This window comes from Nerophis lumbriciformis, linkage group LG31 (genome assembly GCF_033978685.3).
Source record: "Nerophis lumbriciformis linkage group LG31, RoL_Nlum_v2.1, whole genome shotgun sequence".
Taxonomy (NCBI): Eukaryota; Metazoa; Chordata; class Actinopteri; order Syngnathiformes; family Syngnathidae; genus Nerophis; species Nerophis lumbriciformis.
In genome coordinates, this window is record NC_084578.2 from 12,120,001 (window position 1) to 12,146,578 (window position 26,578).

A 26,578-nucleotide genomic window follows, 5' to 3' on the forward strand; every position below is an offset into this window, starting at 1 on the left:
CAGCCATACAGGTCACACTGAGGGTTGCCGTATAAACAACTTTAACACTGTTACAAATATGCGCCACACTGTGAACTCACACCAAACAAGAATGACAAACACATTTCGGGAGAACATCCGCATCGTAACACAGCATAAACACAACAGAACAAATACCCAGAATCCCTTGCAGCACTAACTCTTCCGGGACGCTACAATATACACCCCCACCCCCCCGCTATTATTTTTCAAGGACTTGAATAAATAAAACAGGCTAGCCATCAATGATTGCGTGGGCTTGTCAGTATATATATACTGTATATGTATACAATTTGGGAAGCCACCCAAACCATATGACTCAGCGGTCCAGATTTGGACCCGCAGAACCCGTATTGGGCACCCCTGGTTTGTAAAGTGGTACAATCAGCATTAGTTTTCGTTCTTAACTGCCAGATCGCGGTTGATGTCGCTTTTGCCGTATTTTACTGATCTGCAAATTCCATTTCTGAGTGACGGGCTTATTGTCATTATCACATTTTCCTATTATCACATTTTCATCACAGCTACCTTTTCTCTGGCAGCATCACACAAAACTGAAGGTGATCCTTTGCATGCTCACTGAGCTGAAGTCTTGCATAACATCTTGCGTGACGGTGGTCCGACTCTCGAAAGCGGAGGGGGGGTGCAACATTTTTGACTTGGGCTAAAAACATTTACAAATACATGTACATGTTATATCAACATGATGGAAATATGATTATTATAATGGATGTACCGTATTTTTCGGAGTATAAGTCGCACCAGAGTATAAGTCGCACCTGCCGAAAAATGCATAATAAAGAAGGAAAAAAACATTATGCAACTTTCATAAACTTATAGTCCGAAAAATACGGTACGTGGAGGTCTTGCTCCTGAGGGTTCTCTGGACCACCAATGACGGACATGACAGCCGTGTTCATCTTTGTGAACAATGATTTATTTTTCAACACGTTGTGTTTTTCAGACATGTTAAAGTCTCTCGCTCGTTCCCCGCCATCAACCACCACCTCTCCTTCCCGACTGCTGCCTTCAACAGAGCGACAGGTGATCAGACAAACACTCACAGCTGTGTCATCTACGCACCTGTCAGTAATCTCGAAGCCGATCCTGACACACCCCGCTTCGCTGCAGGTCCGCAGGCCACGCCCCCCCCACACAATGTATAATTAATATAATTGGATATTAAGAGTATTAGAAAGTTTGACTCCTACCCTGTTTACTTCCGTGACGACCTTCTTAAAGTGTTGTAATCAGTCAGAGATATTAAGTAGCTAATATGCACCCAACATGGATAAGTGAGGAGTGTAGTACAATTTTCCCATCATGAACTCTCTTGGATTTAAAAGGATGTAATTTTGAAAAATGTTATTGGGTTTGGACGTTTTTCATAATATCCACAATGTGGTTGGGTTTGGTTGTTATCATCAGTCATCAACAATTGAGAACAGAGAAATGGATATTGGAACAGTGTAGGTCTGACTTGGTAGGATATGGACAGCAAGTAGTGGGCAGAGAGAGAGAGAGAGAGAGAGAGAGAGAGAGAGAGAGAGAGAGAGGGGTGAGCAGGTTGTGTTATTTGTGACCGTGTGTTGACCTTTATGTAAGTTGCTTTTTTTTTTTTTTTTTTTTGCACCATGACTAGGGAAGGTTGTTTGGATTGTGTCATATAAATAAACGCTGTACTGAGTATTCAATGTACTATTATAAGGTTATTGATCTGATGCATTCATATTAATTACATATTGAAAGTATCATTATTTATAAACTGCCTGTTATTTAAGATCAATTTGATTTAATTACATTTTTATTGTTGATACAAGAGCACAGGAGCTCTGTGCTCTTGTATCATCCTTTTGTGTTTTCTGATGTTTCCCTCTTGTTTTCGTGTGGGTTTTTTTTTTTTGCCTTTTGGTTCGGGACCCTTTGGGACTGTGCGACAAGGAGTGGAACGTTTGTGACTTCTGTGGTGTTGTTTTTGTGAACTTCTGGATCTGCCTCCCGGGAGCCTTTTGGCCGCGGAGACCATCTGCTGGGTCTCTGGCACACCAGAGTCCATTTAGAGAGACTGGAGTAGATGCGGATGACGAGACAGGGCTGCGGAGCTGGCGCTGAGCGCCGGGACGGACAAGCTTCACAGTGTCTTGGCTGAATGAGCAGGTATCGGACACCTCGGTCTCCTTAGACGCATCCTGGCTCATCCATGCGGACAGGACACTGGCCGAGAGTTAGTGGGCGGCCGAGGGTGGAGTCGGCTCCTCTCTTGGTTGCTTTGTTGGGTCTGCTCCTGTCTCTGGCCATGCTCTCCTCACCCCAGCAGACGATGGCGTGGAACACTGCAGAGGCCACCACAGTGTATATGTTTTTGTTGTTGTTGTTGTACTTTTGTAGCTGTATGTAGAAATGGCCGGTTGCGTCAGCTCTGCTTTTTTAATGTCTTTAATGTCCTTTGTGTAATTGATGTTTCCCTCTTACACACATGTTTATGTGTGCTATGGCTATAAGGTTTGTTTTCCCTTGGCCTCAGTCTGGACTCCCTATCCAGGGGCCCAGTTTTAGACTGATTTTTTTTTCTTCTCACCCCCACCCCAGCATTTACCTGTTTCTCACCTTTTTTGTAAGGGCCCGTCAGCGATCCTGTTCTGTCTCCCTGTAATGTTTGTCTGCTCTTGAATGGGATTGTGCTGAAAATCTTAATTTCCCCTCAGGGATTATTAAAGTATTTCTGATTCTGATTCTGATTCTGAAAGTACTCCGAAAGTACTCCGAGTAGGACGCATCCTGGGACCTTCCATTAAAGATGTTCCACCATAATTACAATTAGAGATGTCCGATAATGGCTTTTTTGCCGATATTCTGATATTGTCCAACTCTTAATTACCGATTCCGATATCAACCGATACTGATATATACAGTCGTGGAATTAACACATTAGTACCGGTATGCTTAATTTTGTTGTGATGCCCCACTGGATGCATTAAACAATGTAACAAGGTTTTCCAAAATAAATCAACTCAAGTTATGGAAAAAAATGCCAACATGGCACTGCCATATTTACTATTGAAGTCACAAAGTGCATTATTTTTTTTAACATGCAGCTTGGAATTTGGGACATGCTCTTCCTGAGCGAACATGAGGAGGTGGAGGTGGGCGGGGTTGAGGTGGGGGGGGCAGGGGGATAGCGGGGGGGTGTATATTGTAGCGTCCCGGAAGAGTTAGTGCTGCAAGGGATTCTGGGTATTTGTTCTGTTGTGTTTATGTTGTGTTACGGTGCGGATGTTCTCCCGAAATGTGTTTGTCATTCTTGTTTGGTGTGGGTTCACAGGGTGGCGCATATTTGTAGCAGTGTTAAAGTTGTTTATACGGCCACCCTCAGTGTGACCTGTATGGCTGTTGACTAAGTATGCATTGCTTTCACTTGTGTGTGTGAAAAGGCGTAGATATTATGTGATTGGACCGGCACGCAAAGGCAGTGCCTTTAAGGTTTATTGGCGCTCTGTACTTCTCCCTACGTCTGTGTACACAGCGGCGTTTAGAAAGTCATAAATTTTACTTTTTGAAACAGATACCGATAATTACATTTTAAAGCATTTATCGGCCGATCATATCGGACATCTCTAATTACAATTCTTATTTCTCACTAAAGTTAACTTCGACAGGGCAAACTATTTTGTTATGGTGACATAACGCATGAGAATACAAGGGACAGAAAAAGCTACTCTGCATCCCAGGGGACCCACTCTGTTTGGAGCTGCCGTGCACAACAAAAAAAAGCTTTACATCTGTCTCAAATGTATCCAGTTTATGCTTTTGCTCCCAATGAGACATTTATAGCCAAATGGCTGCACAAATAAACTGCTACAACGCAAACACGGCGAGAGAAGCAGTTAGAGAGCAGTTATTGCAGATGCAATCTTGGGCCATTTGGCATCAGTGTGCTTATCACATTTGCAAATGATCTAATAAGACTGTTGTTGATTACATTTGATATTGTGTTTACAGCTGGGCCTGGGCGATAAATCGATCTAGTCAATAAATTTGAGGTTCCAGACGATTTAAATTAAAGAAATCAATGTTTAACTTTCGCCCTCCCTCTTACACACAACATGGCTAACGCAAAACGAGAGTGAGACGAGAGATGTTGGCTCCAAAGAAAAGAAAAGTGTTGTCCGTGGTTTGGTTTTGCGGCAACGGACGTGGAACGAATGGCTGCACGCTGCAAAGTTTGTTTAAGTTTCCAAGCCAAGTGCAGGAAATACAACTCTTCATGAGAACATATCAACAAACAAACTCCTGCTAAAAAAGCAGCTTACAGGGGTGGAATCATTTACCCAAGGTATGCTTACCAGAGCGGTCACTTTTGCACCCTGCTAACTGTCATAATCCGTGGTCCGGATCATATTTTGTGTTTTCTGTTAGTTTTGGACTCCTTTAGTTCCTGTTTGTGCACCTCTGAGTTTGTTTTGGTTGCCATGGTTGCTCATGATGTTCACCTTTCTCTGGATAATAATCCATCCATCCATCCATTTTCTACCGCTTATCCCCTTCGGGGTCGCGGGGGTGCTGGAGCCTATCTCAGCTACAATCGGGCGGAAGGCGGGTTACACCCTGGACAAGTCGCCACCTCATCGCAGGGCCTCTGGATAATAATAATAATAATAATAATAATAGATTTTATTTGTAAAAAGCACTTTAAATTGAGTAATCAACCTCAAAGTGCTACAGTGTATAAAAAAAAATTAAAAATAAAACAGATATAAAAAAATAAATAAAAATAAAAACTAGAACAGCTATATAGCTAAAACTAGTATGCATATAACAAAAAAAAAAAGGCTTTTTTAAAATAAGGGTTTTTAAGCCTTTTTTAAAAGCATCCACAGTCTGTGGTGCCCCCAGGTGGTCAGGGAGAGCATTCCACAGACCGGGAGCGGCGGAGCAGAAAGCCCGGTCTCCCATTGTTCGTAGCTTTGTCCTCGTCAGTCGGCCTGGCGTCATTCTGTCACGGCGGGGTTTGTTCTCCCGAAATGCAGACGAGACGACTCCGGACGAAAGCGTGAGGTAGGAACATGATTTAATTATCAAAACTCAAAGAGGTACAGACAAAAACGGAACACAAGGCGAAGGCACAACGCGCTGATCGCACTTGGAGCTAAAGCTAACTCTTAGCGTGGACTAGGGACAAGCAGTACTCAGAGAACTCGAACATGAAACAAACAAGACTTACGTAGCAAGGCATGAAGCAAACAATGACGCCAGGCCGACTGACCGGCAAAGGCAGGCTTAAATAATGCCTCTGATTAGTGCTCGGGTAGCAGGTGAGCCTTTGCTCCACAGTAAGTCTTTGCTGTCGTCCAGCATTCTGTTTTTGTTTACTTTGTAGCCAGTTCAGTTTTAGCTTCGTTCTGCATAGCCTTGCCTAAGCTACAATGCCTTTTCTTAGGGGCACTCACCTTTTGTTTATTTTTGGTTTAAGCAATAGACACCTATTTACCTGCACGCTGCCTCCCGCTGTTTCCGACATCTACAAAGCAATTAGCTACCGGCTGCCACCTACTGATATGGAAGAGTATTACACGGTTACTCTGCCGACTTCTAATATGAGCTAAAATTCCCAATTTTCCTGAAATTCCAGGATTTCCAATTTTCAAACATGCACAACACATTTCTGACCCGATTTAAACGGTTCCCCCATCCACACACTCCACTCGCCTTGGACAATCCAACTACCATTTTCCAAGTTCAAAGAAATTCCAGCAATTCCCAGATTTCACGGGTTTTCCAAAGCCCTATTTTCACCTCTTCCCGGAGAGTATTCACAGTCCATATTTTCAACTGTTTTTGACCATTCCACCTTCAAAACATTCTTTTAAGTTGGGACAACAAACGATGCAGTATCAATATGTAGTATCAATATTTTCCAAAATTTCATTTTTTTCCGAAATTCCAGGATTCCAAAATACCCATCCTCCATTCAAACGATTACTACGTCAACATTTTTCAACAGATTCCAAAATTTCCAACACCAACCAATTTATATCATCGAGGACAATTGTGCTAGTATCAATATTTTCCAAAATTTAATTTTTTTCCGAAATTCCAGGATTCCGAAATACCCATCCTCCATTCAAACGGTTACTACGTCAACATTTTTCAACCGATTCAAACATTTCCAACACCAACCCATTTATATAATTTAGGACAATTGTGCTAGTATCAATATTTTCCAAAATTCACGGTTTTCCAGAAATTCCAGGATTCTGAAATACCCATCCTCCATTCAAACGATTACTAAGTCAACATTTTTCAAAAGATTCCAAAAATTTCCAACACCAACCAATTTATATCATCTAGGACAATAGTGCTAGTATCAATATTTTCCAAAATTTCATTTTTTTCCGAAATTCCAGGATTCCAAAATACCCATCCTCCATTCAAACGGTTACTACGTCAACATTTTTCAACCGATTCCAAAATTTTCAACACCAACCCATTTATACAATTTAGGACAATTGTGCTCGTATCAATATTTTCCAAAATTCCTGGTGTTCCAGAAATTCCAGGATTCTGAAATACCCATCCTCCATTCAAACGGTTACTACGTCAACATTTTGCAACCGATTCCAAAAATTTCCAACACCAATCAATGTATATCATTTAGGACAATTGTGCTAGTATCAATATTTTCCAAAATGTAATTTTTTTCCGAAATTCCAGGATTCCGAAATACCCATCCTCCATTCAAACAGTTACTACGTCAACATTTTTCAACCAATTCAAAATTTCCAACACCAACCCATTTATATAATTTAGGACAACTGTGCTAGTATCAATATTTTTCAAAAGTCCCGTTTTTTTTTCGAAATTCCAGGATTCCGAAATACCCATCCTCCATTCAAACGGTTACTACGTCAACTTTTTTCAACCGATTCAAAAATTTCCAACACCAACCCATTCATATAATTTAGGACATTCGTGCTAGTATCAATATTTTTCAAAATTCCCGTTTTTTTTTTTAAATTCCAGGATTCCAAAATACCCATCCTCCATTCAAACGGTTACTACGTCAACATTTTTCAACAGATTCCAAAATTTCCAACACCAACCCATGTATACAATTTAGGACAATTGTGCTAGTATCAATATTTTTCAAAATTCCCGTTTTTTTCGAAATTCCAGGATTCCAAAATACCCATCCTCCATTCAAACGATTACTACGTCAACATTTTTCAACCGATTCCAAAAATTCCCAACACCAACCAATTTATACCATCTCGGACAGGGGTCGGCAACCCAAAACATATAAAATAGCTCTACCGATACTCAACAACACATAATTTGCAGACTATACTTACTGGTTTGCAAAATAATATTTTTAACCCAAATAGGTTAAATTAGATAATCTCCCACGGCACACCAGACTGGATCTCACGGGACACTAGTGGTTGAAAAACACTGGTCTAGCGGTTAGGATTCCTGGTTTTCACCCGACTCCCGGTATGGGAACTACTTCTTTAACCATTAATTGATTAACGTGGACCCCCGACTAAAACAAGTTGAAAAACTTATTCGGGTGTTACCATTAAGTGGTCAATTGTGCGGAATATGTACTGTACTATCTACTAATAAAAGTTTCAATCAATCAATCAATCGATGGACATCAATGTTGTCTCGTTGTCTCCAAAATTTCCAACACCAACCCATTTATATTTTCTTGGACAATTGTGTCAATATTTTCCAAAATTCCCGGTTTTCCCGAAATTCCAGGATTCCGAAATACCCATCCTCCATTGAAATGGTTACTGAGTCAACATTTTTCAACCAATTCCAAAATGTCCAACACCAACCCATTTATATCATCTAGGACAATTGTGCTAGTATCAATATTTTTCCAAAATTCCCGGTTTTCCCGAAATTCCAGGATTCCGAAACACCCATCCTCCATTCAAACGTTTACTACGTCAACATTTTTCAACCGATTCCAAAATTTCCATCACCAACCCATTTATATCATCTAGGACAATTGTGCTAGTATCAAAATTTTCGATGAATCCAGATTTTCCCGAAATTCCAGGATTCCCAAATACCCATCCTCCATTCAAACGGTTACTACGTTAACATTTTTCAACCCGATTCCAACATTCCCAACACCAACCCATTTATACCATCTAGGACAATTGTGTCAATATTTTCCAAAATTCTTGGTTTTCCCAAAATTTCCAAGAAAATTCCCATATAAATGAAAGGATGTATTCATAGTTCTATTCTCAAAACTTTGCACCCTTTTAAAACCCGATTTTGACCTTCCAAACCCACACATTCTTCCAATACAATCGACCGCAAAACATGTTTTGCCATGTTTGCGTACTTTGTGTGTTTGCCATAAAAAGCTTTAAGCAAGTTGAAAAACGTATTCGGGTGTTACCATTTAGCGGTCAATTGTACGGAATATGTACTGCACTGTGCAATCTACTAATAAAAGTTTCAATCAATCAATCAATCAATGGACATCAACGTTGTCTCGGTTTATTATTTTGCCACGTTGTTTCAATCAAAGTCAGTTTTAAAGTAGGTATAATCAACGTTGTATCAATGTCTTGTGCATGCATGTAGTTCAGTTTGTACGCCACTGTCGATGACAACCTCAATAGCAAACAATATATTTTGTTTTTGACATGCTGTACTTGCACTGCAGACGTGGATGATTACAGGCTGGCTGCACAACAAGCTAATATGAATAATGCTGAGTCATTACTATGTGACCTTACAACCACCTCCGGCTTGCACTTGAACTTGAGGCGCATGCTCGGTGACCAGGCTCACATAGGAGTTATGCAGTTATTATTTTTAGGAATAAATGCCTTAATTGTGTCTGTTATGAAGGCACAACCTGACACCGCCTTAGAAGCCATGCTGCACAACGACGTGCAACAAACAACATCGTACCTAGAAAGCAAGGAGCGATCGATTTTTTTTTTTTTCGTCTTTAAAAATAAAAAAAATAAAAAAATAAATATAAAAAAACATGTCATCATGCATCCCCGCTCGTGCATGTGCTTAATAGAAAGCAAACCAGCATCGCGCCCGCGCATACTCATGCATTTTTATTTATTTTTTTAAAGAGAGAAAATCAACATTCGCCGTCATACCTGAGATGTTTGGAGGGGAAATGAAGCCGCGGCGGGGAAAAAATAATTTTTAGGGACGCGTCAGCCGCGGTCCTCGTCCGTCGTACCTCGCGGGCACGCGCTGGTGCAAAAAAAAAAAAAAAAAGATGCTCGGCATGACCACGTGACACGTCCACGCATGGCCACTACATGCTGGCCAGCGCGAGCATCCTCGTCCCGGATTCGTCGCTCCGTCTAGTAGCATCGAGATCGATACAAGTGTGTCGATACCGAGAGTGGTGCCGGTATCGGGTCGATACCAGCGTGCACGGTGAAGTCATTAGTGTTTTCAGTTAGGGTGTCCATTCACGCAATGTAAGATTCTACAGCAAAACAAATATACATATATTTTTTTTTTTATTCCACCGCAAGAGTTTGGCACGATCGGAAAAGTTCGAGTATAAAAACATATTAAAAAAATATCCCAGATTACCCAGAATTCCCGGTTTTCCGGGACATTTTGCCCATTGAAAAATGAATGGGCCAATTTTAAAACTAGCACATTTCTCACCAGATTTGAACGGTCACACTCCACTCGCCATTTTCCAAGTTTAAAAAATGTCCAGTAATTCCCAGATTTCCCGGGTTTTCCAAAGTCCTATTTTCACCTCTTCCTGGAGAGTATTCACAGTCCGCATTTTTCAACTGTTTTTTGACCATTCCACCTTTGAAACATTATTTTAAGTTGGGACAACAATCAATCTTTTTTTTTTTTGTACGAATTCCCAGTTTTCCCGAAATTCCAGGATTCCGAAAGAGGGTAATTTTACCACATCTAGTGTTTGTGTGACTATCAGTGGTTCTTTAACTTTAACTTTAATGCCCATCCTCCATTCAAACGGTGACTGAGTCAACATTTTTCAACCGATTACAAAATTTCCAACACCAACCCATTTATATCATTTAGGACACTTGTGCTAGTATCAATATTTTCCAAAATTCCCGGTTTTCCTGAAATTCCAGGATTCCGAAATACCCATCCTCCATTCAAAGGCTTACTACGCTAACATTTTTAAACCAATTACAACATTTCCAACACCAACCCATTTATATAATTTAGGACAATTGTGCTAGTATCAATATTTTCCCAAATTCCCGGTTTTCCAGAAATTCCAGGATTCTGAAATACCCATCCTCCATTCAAACGATTACTAAGTCAACACTTTTCAACAGATTCCAAAATTTCCAACACTAACCCGAAGACCTCTATGAAGAACACTAACAAAGGACCCAGATTTCCCTCGCCCGGACGCGGGTCACCGGGGCCCCCCTCTGGAGCCAGGCCCGGAGGTGGGGCACGATGGCGAGCGCCTGGTGGCCGGGCCTGTCCCCATGGGGCCCGGCCGGGCACAGCCCGAAGAGGCAACGTGGGTCCCCCCTCCAATGGGCTCACCACCCATAGCAGGGACCATAGAGGTCGGGTGCAGTGTGAGCTGGGCGTCAGCCGAGGGCAGGGCACTTGGCGGTCCGATCCTCGGCTACATAAGCTGGCTCTTGGGACGTGGAACGTCACCTCGCTGGGGGGGAAGGAGCCTGAGCTAGTGCGTGAGGTGGAGAAGTTCCGGCTAGATATAGTCGGACTCACTTCGACGCACAACAAGGGCTCTGGAACCACTTCTCTTGAGAGGGGCTGGACTCTCTTCCACTCTGGCGTTGCCGGCAGTGAGAGGCGACGGGCTGGGGTGGCAATTCTTGTTGCCCCTCGGCTCAAAGCCTGCACATTGGAGTTCAACCCGGTGGACGAGAGGGTAGCTTCCCTCCGCCTTCGGGTGGGGGGACGGGTCCTGACTGTTGTTTGCGTTTACGCGCCAAACGGCAGCTCAGAGTACCCACCCTTTTTGGATTCACTCAAGGGAGTACTGGAGAGTGCTCCCCCGGGTGATTCCCTCGTTTTACTGGGGGACTTCAACGCTCATGTTGGCAGCGACAGTGAAACCTGGAGAGGTGTGATTGGGAAGAATGGCCGCCCGGATCTGAACCCGAGTGGTGTTCTGTTATTGGACTTTTGTGCTCGTCACAGATTGTCGATAACAAACACCATGTTCAAACATAAGGGTGTCCATATGTGCACTTGGCACCAGGACATCCTAGGCCGCAGTTCCATGATCGACTTTGTAGTTGTGTCATCGGATTTGCGGTCTCATGTTTTGGACACTCGGGTGAAGAGAGGGGCGGAGCTTTCAACCGATCACCACCTGGTGGTGAGTTGGCTGCGATGGTGGGGGAGGATGCCGGACAGACCTGGCAGACCCAAACGCATTGTGAGGGTTTGCTGGGAACGCCTGGCAGAGTCTCCTGTCAGAGAGAGTTTCAATTCCCACCTCCGGAAGAACTTTGAACATGTCACGAGGGAGGTGCTGGACATTGAGTCCGAGTGGACCATGTTCCGTGCCTCTGTTGTCGAGGCGGCCGATTGGAGCTGTGGCCGCAAGGTGGTTGGTGCCTGTCGTGGCGGTAATCCTAGAACCCGTTGGTGGACGCCGGCGGTGAGGGATGCCGTCAGGCTGAAGAAGGAGTCCTATCGGGTTCTTTTGGCTCATGGGACTCCTGAGGCAGCAGACAGGTACCGACAGGCCAAGCGGTGTGCGGCTTCAGCGGTCGCGGAGGCAAAAACTCGGACATGGGAGGAGTTCGGGGAAGCCATGGAAAAAGACTTCCGGACGGCTTCGAAGCAATTCTGGACCACCATCCGCCGCCTCAGGAAGGGGAAGCAGTGCAGTGTCAACACCGTGTATGGTGGGGATGGTGCTCTGCTGACCTCGACTGCGGATGTTGTGGATTGGTGGAGAGAATACTTCAAAGACCTCCTCAATCCTACCAGCACGTCTTCCTATGAGGAAGCAGGGCCTGTGGAATCTGTGGTGGGCTCTCCTATTTCTGGGGCTGAGGTTGCCGAGGTAGTTAAAAAGCTCCTCGGTGGCAAGGCCCCGGGGGTGGATGAGATCCGCCCGGAGTTCCTTAAGGCTCTGGATGTTGTGGGGCTGTCTTGGTTGACAAGACTCTGCAACATCGCGTGGACATCGGGGGCGGTACCTCTGGATTGGCAGACCGGGGTGGTGGTTCCTCTCTTTAAGAAGGGGAACCGGCGGATGTGTTCCAACTATCGTGGGATCACACTCCTCAGCCTTCCCGGTAAGGTCTATTCAGGTGTACTGGAGAGGAGGCTACGCCGGATAGTCGAACCTCGGATTCAGGAGGAACAGTGTGGTTTTCGTCCTGGTCGTGGAACTGTGGACCAGCTCTATACTCTCGGCAGGGTCCTTGAGGGTGCATGGGAGTTTGCCCAACCAGTCTACATGTGCTTTGTGGACTTGGAGAAGGCATTCGACCGTGTACCCCGGGAAGTCCTGTGGGGAGTGCTCAGAGAGTATGGGGTAACGGACTGTCTTATTGTGGCAGTTCGCTCCCTGTATAATCAGTGTCAGAGCTTGGTCCGCATTGCCGGCAGTAAGTCGGACACGTTTCCAGTGAGGGTTGGACTCCGCCAAGGCTGCCCTTTGTCACCGATTCTGTTCATAACCTTTATGGACAGAATTTCTAGGCGCAGTCAGGGCGTTGAGGGTATCTGGTTTGGTGGCTGCAGGATTAGGTCTCTGCTATTTGCAGATGATGTGGTCCTGATGGCTTCCTCCGGCCAAGATCTTCAGCTCTCACTGGATCGGTTCGCAGCCGAGTGTGAAGCGACTGGGATGGGAATCAGCACCTCCAAGTCCGAGTCCATGGTTCTCTCCTGGAAAAGGGTGGAGTGCCATCTCCGGGTTGGGGTGGAGATCTTGCCCCAAGTGGAGGAGTTCAAGTACCTCGGAGTCTTGTTCACGAGTGGGGGAGGAGTGGATCGTGAGATCGACAGGCGGATCGGTGCGGCGTCTTCAGTAATGCGGACGCTATATCGATCCGTTGTGGTGAAGAAGGAGCTGAGCCGGAAGGCAAAGCTCTCGATTTACCGGTCGATCTACGTTCCCATCCTCACCTATGGTCATGAGCTTTGGGCCATGACCGAAAGGACAAGATCACGGGTACAAGCGGCCGAAATGAGTTTCCTCCGCCGAGTGGCGGGGCTCTCCCTTAGAGATAGGGTGAGAAGCTCTGTCATTCGGGGGGAGCTCAAAGTAAAGCCGCTGCTCCTCCACATCGAGAGGAGCCAGATGAGGTGGTTCGGGCATCTGGTCAGGATGCCACCCGAACGCCTCCCTAGGAAGGTGTTTCGGGCACGTCCGACCGGTAGGAGGCCACGGGGAAGACCCAGGACACGCTGGGAAGACTATCTCTCCCGGCTGGCCTGGGAACGCCTCGGGATCCCCCGGGAGGAGCTGGATGAAGTGGCTGGGGAGAGGGAAGTCTGGGCATCCCTGCTTAAGCTGCTGCCCCCGCGACCCGACCTCGGATAAGCGGAAGAAGATGGATGGATGGATGGAAAATTCCAGGATTCCGAAATACCCACCCTCCATTCAAAGGCTTACTACGTCAACATTTTTAAACCGATTCCAAAATTTCCAACACCAATCCATTTATATCATTTAGGACAATTGTGCTGGTTTCAATATTTTCAAAATTTCTATTTTTTCCGAAATTCCAGGATTCCGAAATACCCATCCTCCATTCAAAGGCTTACTACGTCAATTTTTTTTAACCGATTACAACATTTCCAACACCAACCCATGTACATCATTTAGGACAATTGTGCTAGTATCAATATTTTCCAAAATTCCCGGTTTTCCTGAAATTCCAGGATTCCGAAATACCCATCCTCCATTCAAACGGTTACTATTTCAACATTTTTCAACAGATTCCAAAATTTCCAACACTAACCCATTTATACCATTTAGGACAATTGTGCTAGTTTCAATATTTTCCAAAATTTCAATTTTTTCCGAAATTCCAGGATTCCGAAATACCCATCCTCCATTCAAACGGTTACTATTTCAACATTTTTCAACAGATTCCAAAATTTCCAACACTAACCCATTTATACCATTTAGGACAATTGTGCTAGTTTCAATATTTTCCAAAATTTCAATTTTTTCCAAAATTCCAGGATTATGAAATACCCAACCTCCATTCAAACAATTACTACGTCATCATTTTTCAACCGATTCAAAAATTTCCAACACTAACCCATTTATATTATTTAAGACAATTGTGCTAGTTTCAATATTTTCCAAAATTTCTATTTTTTCTGAAATTCCAGGATTCCGAAATACCCAACCTCCATTCAAACGGTTACTAAGTCAACATTTTTCAACCGATTCCAAAATTTCCAACACCAACCCATTTATATCATTTAGGACAATTGTGCTAGTATCAATATTTTCCAAAAATCCCGGTTTTCCTGAAATGGATTCCGAAATACCCATCCTCCATTCAGAGGCTTACTACGTCAACATTTTTTAACCGATTACAACATTTCCAACACCAACCCATGTATATCATTTAGGACAATTGTGCTAGTATCAATATTTTCCAAAATTTCTATTTTTTCCAAAATTCCAGGATTCCGAAATACCCAACCTCCATTCAAACGGTTACTTAGTCAACTTTTTTCAACCGATTCCAAAATTTCCAACACCAACCCATTTATATCATTTAGGACAATTGTGCTAGTATCAATATTTTCCAAAATTTCATTTTTTCCGAAGTTCCAGGATTCCGAAATACCCATCCTCAATTCAAACGGTTACGACGTCAACATGTTTCAACCGATTCCAAAATTTCCAACACCAACCCATTTATATCATTTAGGACATTAGTGTTGGTTTCAATATTTTCCAAAATTTCTATTTTTTCCGAAATTCCAGGATTCCGAAATACCCAACCTCCATTCAAACGGTTACTACATCAACATTTTTCAACCAATTCCAAAATTCCAACACCAACCCATTTATATCATTTAGGACAATTGTGCTAGTATCGATATATTCCAAAATTCCTGGTTTTCCCGAAATTCCAGGATTCTGAAATACCCATCCTCCACTCAAACGGTTACTACGTCAACATGTTTCAACCGATTCCAAAATTTCCAACACCAACCCATTTAAATCATCTAGGACAATTGTGCGAGTATCAATATTTTCCAAAATTCCCGGCCTTTCCGAAATCCCCACATTTCCAAGAAAATTCCAATTTAAATGAATGGATGTATTCATAGTTCTACAATGCCATATATTCTCAAAACGTTGCACCATTTTAAAACCCGATATTGACCTTCCAACCATCCACCCACACACTCTTCCAATACATCCACCGCAAAACATGTTTTCCCATGTTTGTGTATTTTGTGTTTTTGCCATAAAAAGTTACGTTTTCCATTACAAAAAAGGCATAAAACAAACCAAAAATCCTGAAAGTAGTAAAAACTTGTAATCGACAGATACATCTTTAAATTGATCAGTTGCATTGGTTTCATCCGATCGGAACTGTTAGAGTATAAAAACGTTCGGCTCGACCGGGAATCGTGAACTCCCCTCAAAAATGTTTTAAAAATATTCCGGAATACCAGAATTCTTGGTTTTCTGGGACATTTTGCCTATTGAAAAATGAATGGGCCAATTTTCAAACATGCACAACACATTTCTGACCCGATTTAAACGGTTCCCCCATCCACACACTCCACTCGCCTTGGACAATCCAACTGCCAGTTTCCAAGTTCAAAAAAAATTCCAGCAATACCCAGATTTCCCCGGTTTTCCAAAGCCCTATTTTCACCTCTTCCTGGAGAGTATTCATAGTCCACATTTTTCAACTGTTTTTGACCATTCCACCTTCAAAACATTATTTTCGGTTGGGACAACAAACGATCCTATTTTTTTTTTGTACAAATTCCCAGTTTTCCCAAAACTCCAAGATTCCGAAATACCCACCCTCCATTCAAACGGTTACTACGTCAACATTTTCAACCGATTCCAATATTTCCAACACCAACCCATTTATATCATCAAGGACAATTGTGCTAGTATCAATATTTTCCAAAATTCCCAGTTTTCCTGAAATCCCCAAATGTCCAGGAAAATTTCCATTTAAATGAATGGATGTTTTACAATGCCCTATATTCTAAAAACTCTGCACCATTTTAAAACCTGATTTTGACCTTCCAACCATCCACCCACACACACTCCAATATATGGAACGCAAAACATGTTCTCCCTTTTTCAAAATTCCCTTTTTTTTTTCATAAACTTTGTAATTGTGGAAAATACAGACAATTGTCTGGCTACTAATGTTAACATAAGCTAGAAGTTTGTGTTCTTGTTATATTCTTTGCTTGGAAAAATGTAACTGTGAGGATGTTGCAAACAGCACCTTTATTAGGAGATTATTTGGCGTACCCAAATAGGGAGCCTGCATACCACAGTTTGAGAACCACTGTTTAATGCTTATTGAAGTTTCCAATGTGGAGATCAAAGCAAATTTTTTTAACGGTCTGCCACACATTCTAAAAATACTAATAGGAAAAAAACATAAAAGGGTGGAATAAAAGAGTATATGGGTGAAATGTTTTGAGAAAAAGTTGCAGTGTTGACTGATAACACAAAACTGCAATGTTGAGTGTTTTTTAAAGTGCAAAGTGTCATTAGTCAAAAAATAATGAATCCAAATCAATGTTCTTATAAATGATTGACCTACTGAAGGCTTCAGTTACTTCACATCAAATATTCCACTTTGAAATATTTTTTTGGGGAAAATATTGCATATTTTGTGTGTTTGCCATAAAAAGCTAAAGTTTCCATTACAAAAAAGGCATAAAACAAACAAAAAAAAGCATGAAAGTAGCAAAAACGTGTAATCGCCAGATAGATCTTTAAATTGATCTAGTTTAAAGTAAAAAAAAAAATAATGTGTGGATTATTTTTAATTAATAATTAATTATGACCTATTTAAGGCTCCAAGTACTTCACATGAAATATTCAAATTTTGCAAATATTTTGGTGAAACATATTGAATGTTTAGTTTTTGCCTTTAAAACAGGGCTTTGTTCAACACAAAGGTAATCAAATAATGAGAAATACAACTTGATATCAATAAATTGATCTAAAGTTGATCTGGAGATTCAAACATTGACAAAAAAAAAAATTAACATGTGACTTATTTAAAAAAAAAAAAATTGGCTGAGACCCTTCTGGCTCCCCGGGACCAACCTTGAGAGGAGCCCAAAGGTAAAAAAATATATATTTAATTGGTTTTGAAAATGAAAAATATCAAAATGGCCCCTGCAAGCTTTGATAATTCAGTGTGAGGCCCTTAGGGGAAAACACCCCTGCCCTAAACAATAGGGGTGCAAAACTTTTAGCACCTAACAATTCGATTTAATTCCGATTCAACTAGTGGCGATTCAATTCAGCATCAATTCTTGGTTCAACAAACCGATTCTCGATATATATATATATATATATATATATATATATATATATATATATATATATATAGTGCTCAATACCGGGGTAGAGCGGAATATACGTTAGGTCAGGAAAAAACAGACTATTTAATCCCTACAAGCCTGTTTTGCAGGTTTTCCCTGCTCTTCAGGGGATTTGATTAAAAAAAGGGATGAAATAGCCTCTGTGTTTTTTCCTGACCTAACGTGTGTGTATATATATATATATATATATATATATATATATATATATATATATATATATATATATATATATATATATATATATAGTAGAAAATGGATGGATGGTTGGATGGAGGTTTAAAAAGGTTGCATGGAATTGATTAAATATGCATTAATAAAATAAAATAAAATATATGTATTCAAGGTTTGCAGCTTGTACAGGTGACTAAGTGGGTATTATGTCATGTCAAAAATATATATATATTTAGAAAGTCGGAAACCATTATTTTTTTGATCTAGCTATATGAAAATATTCAGTTATAAATAAAATGTCCTACTTTGGGGAGAATTAATTCAGCACGGTCAGTCCACTGACCACTACGTTATTAACGGCGATAAAAGGTGGTTTATTATATTATTTGGTGACCAGTAGCCAGAGTGTGTGCATAAAAAACACAAACAACAAGTTCATTGGTAATTGGATATCATAGTACATTTATTTTCTAATTATTATAATGAAAAATAGGTATTATTCATGTGAGTGTGAATGTTGTCTGTCTATCTGTGTTGGCCCTGCGATGAGGTGGCGACTTGTCCAGGGTGTACCCCGCCTTCCGCCCAATGCAGCTGAGATAGGCTACAGCAGTGTTTTTCAACCACTGTGCCGCGGTAGTGTGCCGTGAGATACAGTCTGGTGCGCCGTGGAAGATGATCTAATTTCACCTATTTGGGTTAAAAATATTTTTTGCAATATTATAGTCTGCAAATTATGTGTTGTTGTTGAGTGTCTGTGCTGTCTATATAAACAAAAGGTGAGTGCCCCTAAGAAAAGGCATTCAAGCGTAGGGAAGGCTATGCACTGAACTGGCTACAAAGTAAACAAAAACAGAATGCTGGACGACAGCAAAGACTTACTGTGGAGCAAAGGCAATGTACATCTGAACATGACATGACAATCAACAATGTCCTCACAAAGACGGATACAAACAACTGTAATATTCTTGATTGCTAAAACAAAGTCGATGCGGGAAATACCGCTTAAAGGAAGACATGAAACTGCTACAGGAAAATACCAAAAAAAAAAGAGAAAAAGCCACCAAAATAGGAGCGCAAGACAAGAACTAAAACACTACGCACAGGAAAACAGCAAAAAACCTCAAAATAAGTCAGGGTGTGATGTGACAGGTTGTGACAGTACACCTACTTTGAGACAAGAGCTATAGTGATGCATGCTTGGTTATGCTTTAAAGTCATATCCAACAATTGCGACAACGACTTTTTACGGTCAACTGTTTTTTGTTTTTTTAATGATTCCCGCTGGTGGTGTGCCTCCGCATTTTTTCAACGCAAAAAAATGTGCCTTAACTGAAAAAAGGTTGAAAAACACTGGGCTTCAGCACCCTCCCGCGGCCCTCAAAAAGGGACAAGCGGTAGAAAATGGATGGATATTTTACAAGTTATGTAAAGATGTGTATTAAATAATGGTATTTGTGATCACATATGCAGAAGGACTGCAAGAGACAGGTATTTTTCAAGCGAAATAAAGCAAAGACGAGTGCAGCTCGGAAGTGCACGTGAAGCATAAGGCAAAACACTTAACGGTCTGCGTCTGCGTGAAACTAAACATGAAACAATCGTGAAACCGTCGGAATAATAATAATCCCAGACGGAAGGCATATAAAGCTCTCTGATTACTTATCAGAAGCAGGCTAGTATCGGAGGCAGGTGAGCTCATCAGCGCTCCTAGCAACGAGAAGGTAACCAGGGTAGGAAAGGAGTGCTGAAAACAACAATAAACACAGGAAAACTACAAGAAAACTTAAACCAGACATGACTTGGATGACAGATCATGACAGCGATGCTGCTAAACTAAACTAAACAAAGGACATGTTTAGTTTAAAAATTGAGCAGAAACAAAGTATAATCGTATCCATCCATCCATCCATCCATCTTCTTCCGCTTATCCGAGGTTGGGTCGCGGGGGCAGCAGCCTAAGCAGGGAAGCCCAGACTTCCCTCTCCCCAGCCACTTCGTCCAGCTCTTCCCGGGGGATCCCGAGGCGTTCCCAGGCCAGCCGGGAGACATAGTCTTCCCAACGTGTCCTGGGTCTTCCCCGTGGCCTCCTACCGGTCGGACGTGCCCTAAACACCTCCCGAGGGAGCCGATCGGGTGGCATCCTGACCAGATGCCCGAACCACCTCATCTGGCTCCTCTCGATGTGGAGGAGCAGCGGCTTTACTTTGAGCTCCCCGCGGATGACAGAGCTTCTCACCCTATCTCTAAGGGAGAGCCCCGCCACCCGGCGGAGGAAACTCATTTCGGCCGCTTGTACCCGTGATCTTGTCCTTTCGGTCATAACCCAAAGCTCATGACCATAGGTGAGGATGGGAACGTAGATTGACCGGTAAATTGAGAGCTTTGCCTTCCGGCTCAGCTCCTTCTTCACCACAACGGATCGATACAGCGTCCGCATTACTGAAGATGCCGCACCGATCAGCCTGTCGATCTCACGATCCACTCTTCCCTCACTCGTGAACAAGACTCAGAGGTACTTGAACTCCTCCACTTGGGGCAAGATCTCCTCCCCAACCCGGAGATGGCACTCCACCCTTTTCCGGGCGAGAACCATGGACTCGGACTTGGAGGTGCTGATTCTCATCCCAGTCGCTTCACACTCGGCTGCGAACCGATCCAGGGAGAGCTGAAGATCCTGGCCAGATGAAGCCATCAGGACCACATCATCTGCAAAAAGCAGAGACCTAATCCTGCAGCCACCAAACCAGATCCCCGCAACGCCTTGACTGCGCCTAGAAATTCTGTCCATAAAAGTAATGAACAGAATCGGTGACAAAGGGCAGCCTTGGCGTATTCCAACCCTCACTGGAAACGTGTCCGATTTACTGCCGGCAATGCGGACCAAGCTCTGGCACTGAGCATACAGGGAGCGGACTGCCACAATCAGACAGTCCGATATCCCATACTCCCTGAGCACTCCCCACAGGACTTCCCGAGGGACACGGTCGAATGCCTTCTCCAAGTCCACAAAACACATGTAGACTGGTCGGGCAAACTCCCATGCACCCTCAAGGACCCTGCCGAGAGTATAGAGCTGGTCCACAGTTCCACGACCAGGACGAAAACCACACTGTTCCTCCTGAATCCGAGGTTCGACTATCCGGCGTAGCCTCCTCTCCAGTACACCCGAATAGACCTTACCGGGAAGGCTGAGGAGTGTGATCCCACGATAGTTAGAACACACCCTCCGGTTCCCCTTCTTAAAGAGAGGAACCACCACCTCGGTCTGCCAATCCAGAGGTATCGCCCCTATGTCCACGCGATGCTGCAGAGTCTTGTCAGTCAGTGGGCCACAGAAGGACAGTAGGAGACAGGTATTTAACAAGCGAAATAAAGCAAAGACGAGTGCAGCTAGGAAGCTTACGTGAAGCACAAGGCAAAACACGAAACTGTCTCAGCAAGGCATGACATGAGCCGCGTGAAACTAAACATGAAACAATCGTGAAACCGTCGGAATAATAATAATCCCAGAGGGAAGGCATATACAACTCTCTGATTACTTATCAGAAGCAGGCCAGTGTCGGAGGCAGGTGAGCTCAATCAGTGCTCCTAGCAACGAGACGGTAACCAAGGTAAGAAAGGAGTGCTGAAAACAACAATAAACACAGGAAAACTACAAGAAAACTTAAACCAGACATGACTTGGATGACAGATCATGACAGCGATACTGCTAAACTAAACTAAACAAAGGACATGTTTAGTTTAAAAATTGAGCAGAAACAAAGTATAATTGTATCCATAAAGTAATTGAGTACATGAAAGTACGAGTAGCAACCACATGTTTATGCCTATGTTTATACAGCATTAATGCAATGCCTTAACTCGTTACATTTAATTTGCCTCAGTCACTTACAAAGTGGTTGATTAATAGGACTCATCAGTGGAATACAACAAATAATTTTTGTTGCATGTTATTTTACAACCTACTACATTACCATTTGTTTAAAAATGTGTGATATATGGTTTAAAAAAAAAAAAAAACACATTCAAATGGCCATGCAAAAACTGAAGTGTCTTCATGTCTCCACTAGAGGCCGCCCTAACTTTACATTTAAAACCACCAATGCAGACACTGAAAAAAACAAAACTCCTCTATGCACCATTTGCTTTTTGGACAAGGTCTATTAAAATGTAAACATTTAATAGGTTAAATGTAATTTAAAACATGTGTGTGCATGCACAACACTGACACAAACGTGGAATATTAGTCTGTGGGATTGTAGTTTTCGTCACCGGTTTGGCTCAGTTTTGGAAACAGGAGTGACATTTTCAAAACGACAAGCATGAGGAGGAAAATGAGGAAGAATGCTGGATTAAAGTTTCTTTTAGCATTTTCCAGAATTCATCATTAATATACCATCATTGTGTTTTATACGATATGAATGTTGTCTGTCTATCTGTGTTGGCCCTGCGATGAGGTGGCGACTTGTCCAGGGTGTACCCCGCCTTCCGCCCGATTGTAGCTGAGATAGGCTCCAGCGCCCCCCGCAACCCCGAAGGGAATAAGCGGTAGAAAATGGATGGATGGATAATATATTGTAGTGTGACTACAAAACCCAAAACCAGTGAAGTTGGCGCTGTCAGGGCTTGATCTTGGGAGTTTGCTTTTCCAGTATGCAACGGAAAGTTGGCACGGGCGAGACGGGAATGGAGGTACATGATTTATTTATATTTATCAAAAAAAGGAATAAATGAAAGCGCGCACAGTGGCGGAGAATAAACTATGAAAAACAAAAAGACTATAAACATGGAACCAAAACTTACTGTGACAAGGGACATGAAGCAGGATCATAGAGGAATGGACAGAGCATAAATGTGGTGCGGTATGGGGTGCGAGGTCGTCAGAAAGACAAACTGAAAAACACTGAACTTAAATACTACAGACATGATTAACGAAACAGGTGCGTGACTCAAGACGTGAAACAGGTGCGTGACGTGACAGGTGAAAATTAATGGTTGCTATGGTGACCAGACAAGGGAGTGAAAAGACAGAAACTAAACAAAACATGACTTAAAACAAAACATGATAATACAGACATGACAGGCGCGTTGCTTAAATGGTAAATAAAAACAGAATACAATGATTTGCAAACCATTTTCAACCAATATTCAATTGAATAGACTGCAAAGACAAGATATTTAACGTTCGAACTGGTAAACTTTGTTATTTTTTTGCAAATATTAGCTCGTTTGGAATTTGATGCCTGCGACATGTTTCCAAAAAGCTGGCACATGTGGCAAAAAATACTGAGAAAGTTGAGGAGTGCTCATCAAACACTTATTTGGAACATCCCACAGGTGAACAGGCTAATTGGGAACAGGTGGGTGCCATGATTGGGTATAAAAGCAGCATCCGTGAAATGCTCAGTCATTCACAAACAAGGACGGGGCGAGGGTCACCACTTTGTGAACAAATGCTTGAACAAATAGTCGAACAGTTTAAGAACAACATTTCTCAACGAGCTATTGCAAGGAATTTTGGGATTTCACCATCTACGGTCCGTAATATCATCAAAAGGTTCAGAGAATCTGAAGAAATCGCTGTATGTAAGCGATGATATTACGGACCTTCAATCCCTCAGGCGGTACTGCATCAAAAAGTGACATCAGTGTGTAAAGGATATCACCGCATGGACTCAGGAACACTTCAGAAAACCACTGTCAGTAACTACAGTTGGTCGCTACATCTGTAAGTGCAAGTTAAAACTCTATGTAAAGCGAAAGCCATTTATCAACAACACCCAGAAACGCCGCCGGCTTCGCTGGGCCCGACCTCATCTAAAATGGACTGATGCAAAGTGGAAAAGGGTTCTGTGGTCTGACGAGTCCACATTTCAAATTGTTTTTTGAAACTGTGGACATCGTGTCCTCCGGACCACAGAGGAAAAGAACCATCCGGATTGTTATAGGCGCAAAGTTGAAAAGCCAGCATCTGTGATGGTATGGGGGTGTATTAGTGCCCAAGGCATGGGTAACTTACACATCTGTGAGGGCACCATTAATGCTGAAAGGTACATACAGGTTTTGGAGCAACATATTTTGCCATCCAAGCAACGTTATCATGGACGCCCCTGCTTATTTCAGCAAGACAATGCCAAGCCACGTGTGTGGCACAATATGACGCCTAAAATACCACAACGGAGACCCCCGGACTGTTGAACAACTTAAGCTGTACATCAAGCAAGAATGGGAAAGAATTCCACCTGAAAAGCTTCAACAATTGGTCTCCTCAGTTCCCAAATGTTTACTGAGTGTTGTTAAAAGGAAAGGCCATGTAACACAGTGGTAAAAATGCCCCTGTGGCAACTTTTTTTGCAATGTGTTGCTGCCATTAAATTCTAAGTTAATTATTATTTGCAAAAAAAAATAAAAAATTCTCAGTTTGAACGTTAAATATCTTGTCTTTGCTGTCTATTCAATTGAATATAAGTTGAAAAGGATCTGCAAATCATTGTAGTCTGTTTTTATTTACGATTTACACAATGTGCCGACTTTACTTTTGGGTTTTGTATTAATTACAATGTTTCTGTTAGTTGTATCTATGAATGTAGGTATTTTTACCTTATTTTTTGTGGACTTTTTCTATCTGTCATAATGACATAATGTCCCCGTAGTGGAATGAATAAAGTCCATCATATTATTTATTATTTTTATTATTGCACAAAAGTTTTTTTTTAAATTAGTCCGCCACCTTTCACCATTTTGTTAATGGAAGTATTTGTTTATTTATTTTGTATTCTTTGTGTTGTTTTCCCACAAGACTTAAATCTATCTGTGGCTTTATGATGACGTCATTGTCTCATTTGCATAACTAACAATGACACAAGTGGGCAAAAAAAATATAAAAAACATTTATTTGTTTTATTTTTGTCAGCTGCTCGTTGTGAGAGTGACACATTTTCATGTCTCAAGAAAATGTCAGGATTCCGAGATTTCTCACAAAATGCTTAATAATAATAATAATTCAAAGAGGGGTCTGAATACTCACTTATGTAGCCATAAAGTCGCTGAGTTGGCAACACTGATCCCTGCTGTGAAATGTAGAATTACTACTAAAACAAGTGCAGAGGACAGGGCTGGCATGTAAAGCATCCTAATCTGGCAACCAGGAACAGGTGTGTCCTGATTGCCAATCCGGTACAGGTGAGGGAGCCAGCGGCCGGACTGGAGAAGTGGCGGCAAAAGGAGACAAACTGCAAGAGGAAAGGAGAATAAGAATGTTGAAAAGGAAACAATAAAAAACACAGGAACATTACAAAAAAAAGTCCAATAAAATGTAAACCTGCCATTACAAACCAATAAGGTCCATAAAATAATTTATTTTATATAATCCATCCTTTATTTAGCAAAGAGTTGATTTTGTTCATGTTTTATTTATTTTTTCTAATACTACATGTTAATTCTATATTATATTTTAAGGATATTTTAGGTGCTGTGGTCTCTTTCCAAGTCTTTGTTATCTGTTTAATTGCAGTTAAATAGATGTATAGGAGAAAAAAATTGACATATATATATATATATATATATAAGTTATAACCAGAAGATGTCTTTAATATAATAATTGATAAAGATGATAGTAGGGTTCAGTGACGTGCGGTGAGGTTGATGGCTGGTGAGGCACTGACTTCATCACAGTCAGATTTACAAACATATGAACCCTAAAGAGTATCTTATTCACCATTTGATTGGCAGCAGTTAACGGGTTATGTTTAAAAGCTCATGCCAGCATTCTTCCCTGCTTGGCACTCAGCATCAAGGGTTGGAATTGGGGGTTAAATCACCAAAAATGATTCCCAGGCGCGGCGCCGCTGCTGCCCACTGCTCCCCACTGCTCCCCTCACCTCCCAGGGGGTGAACCAGGGGATGGGTCAAATGCAGAGGACAAATTTCATTACACCTAGTGTGTGTGTGACAATCATTGGTACTTTAACTTAACTTTAACTTTACACATACAAACTGTAGCACACAAAAAAGCACATTTAATAAAAAAAAACATTATTATGGTCTTACCTTTACTTAGAAATTAAGTCCATGCGCCGCAACTAAAGCCCTCACTTAAACTTTCCACGTGCAAGATTGAATCTATTTAAAAAAGTGTAACCGAGGGTTTATAAATGTCGCCTATACTGTATGAAACTACAAAATAACAAACACGGAGGCTCCAGTTTACACGAGGACCACTTTATTTACCTTCTTTCAAAAACCTCCGCAACGTGACATCACTTCCACTCTTAGCGCCTTCAAAATAAGAGCTCAAGGCATATACTGTATAACAGCGCATAACAGGAACTTAACATCACAAAGAGGAAAGCCCATGAAAATAGGTTACCAAAGTTATTTAATAAGAAGCCCAAAAGTGCAAAAACAATAATGTTCGTGTTGGAGGAGTTGTGAATTAGGTACACCTGCAGTCTGCAGGTGCATCTAATGTTGTGTCCCTGCAGTCATTCACAACTCCTCCAACACCAACATTATTGTTTTTGCACTTTTTGGCTTCTTATGAAATAATTTTTTTAAATAGATTCAATCTTGCACGTGGAAAGTTTAAGTGTGGGCTTTAGTTGATATAACAATTCTACAGCGGGGGTGCAGGAGGCGAGCCTCAGCCAGTGCGTCTTTTGCAGCCGTTTTATGATCGCTCAGCACAAGAAATACTTTACACACATACAGTTGACAAAATACAAGTACAAAGTACATTATATACCTCAGCTAACTAAACTATGGAAATGTATAATATAGTTCATATAGCAATACGGTCTCACTGCACAGCAGG

At 41.9% G+C, this 26,578-nt stretch overlaps 1 protein-coding gene across 1 annotated transcript in view; it reads right to left on the reverse strand.

The window, feature by feature from the left end:
• Positions 1–24,864, reverse strand: part of slc4a3 (solute carrier family 4 member 3) — a 134,650-nt gene extending 109,786 nt beyond the window's left edge. Inside the window, exon 1 of the mRNA XM_061926563.1 lies at positions 24,794–24,864. The gene's annotated coding sequence lies outside the window, so the exon portion shown is untranslated. The remainder of the gene's footprint in view (positions 1–24,793) is intronic.
• Positions 24,865–26,578: the final 1,714 nt, after the last annotated feature.